The 1,346-nt window shown below is 57.3% G+C and overlaps 1 protein-coding gene across 1 annotated transcript in view; it reads right to left on the bottom strand.

Annotated features, from left to right (window-relative positions):
- Positions 1 to 812, bottom strand: part of PSKH1 (protein serine kinase H1) — a 36,187-nt gene extending 35,375 nt beyond the window's left edge. The window contains exon 1 of the mRNA XM_010583592.1: positions 736 to 812. The gene's annotated coding sequence lies outside the window, so the exon portion shown is untranslated. The remainder of the gene's footprint in view (positions 1 to 735) is intronic.
- Between the last annotated feature and the right edge of the window lie 534 nt (positions 813 to 1,346).

Genomic DNA, 1,346 nt, shown 5'->3' with positions numbered 1-1,346 from the left:
CCCCTCAGTCCCACGGGGCCCGGGACCCCCCTCAGCTCTATGGGCCCCAGCAGCCCCACAGGCCCCGGGACCCTCTTCGGCCCCACAGGGCCCTGGGACCCCCTCAGCCCCACGGACTCCAGGACCTCCCCTCACCCCACAGGGCCCTGGGACCCCCTCAGCCCCACGGTCCCAAGGACCACCCCCCCCAGCCCCATGAGCTGCAGCACCCTGCTTGGCCCCACAAGGCCTGGGCCCCCTCTGAGCACCGTGGGTCCCAGGCCCCCCCCAGCCCCACGGGCGAAGCAGGAGGCCCCCTGGACAGGCATGGTGTTCCCGCTCCCCACACTCCTGCCTCTGAGGGGCGGCCATGGTGACCCGCTGCCTGAGGAAGGATGGCTCCTCACCTCCTTTTGGGAGCCAAACCCAGCCCAAAGGGATCCCCAGCAGCGCCTGGGAGAGCTGCTCCCACCGAGGGCTCCCTGCTGGGCTGCGGAGCTCTGGAAAAACACTCCCTTTGCAAGAAAACTGCCCGGAAGCGTCGGTCCCTTTTCCTTGGCAGGGAAAACCAGGTCCCTGTGGGCTAGCTCTTGTGCACAACAGAATAACGAGGCACATTCCTTCCTCCTTTCTCTTGCCCAGCTACTAAGTGCCACAAAACCCACAAAGCTTGCTTGGTAACTGCTGGTGGACTTTCTTCCTAATACCCTTTCCCCTTCCTTAAACCAAACACTCCACGTTTCAGCCCTAGATGACCTGAAAGTAGCAGGGCGCGGGATGACACCTTCTTGCAGAGATGCTGACAGCACTTCTTGCTCTGGGGAAGGTACCGTCGGGCTTGTTTTCTAGGCTGCTGTCGCGTCATTCCTGACACAGTTTGGGTGGAGAGGGGCTATTTTCACACTCCTACCATGCTTTTAAAAATAGCTGGTTTTATTTTAACGGTCCTGGGCTCTGGGTGTTTAAAATGCATAGTAAGTCATACCGTAATAAAAGTTATACCTGCTGATGCACACTATTGTCATCAGCTTCTTTCCCATGTCATTCCAGAGACGGTACGGAAATGCATCACAGGTCTGAGAAGGGGCTGCTTGGGCTGTGCTCGGTGGATCTGGTGAGTTGTACAGTTTCCTGCAAGGGAAATTAGCTGGTTCTTGTTGTCCCACACAGTAATGGTGCTGCTGGTACTTTTTCAGCTCTATAACCTCCCAATTTTCTTTCTGGAGATGTTTCCACAGCCACACATCCCCCACACTGTCCCTGGGAGGTGGCTTAGCCTGTGCCCGATGTAAAACCTTGCACGTGTCCCTATTAAAGCTGATACCCTTATTTTAGGCTGTTTCTCAAGGTCATCCCAGCTTGGTGCC

Source organism: Haliaeetus leucocephalus, unplaced genomic scaffold, assembly GCF_000737465.1.
Source record: "Haliaeetus leucocephalus isolate CR32 unplaced genomic scaffold, Haliaeetus_leucocephalus-4.0 Scaffold92, whole genome shotgun sequence".
NCBI lineage: Eukaryota > Metazoa > Chordata > Aves > Accipitriformes > Accipitridae > Haliaeetus > Haliaeetus leucocephalus.
The sequence above is the reverse complement of the archived record's forward strand: the minus strand, read 5'-3'. Positions and strand labels throughout refer to the sequence as shown.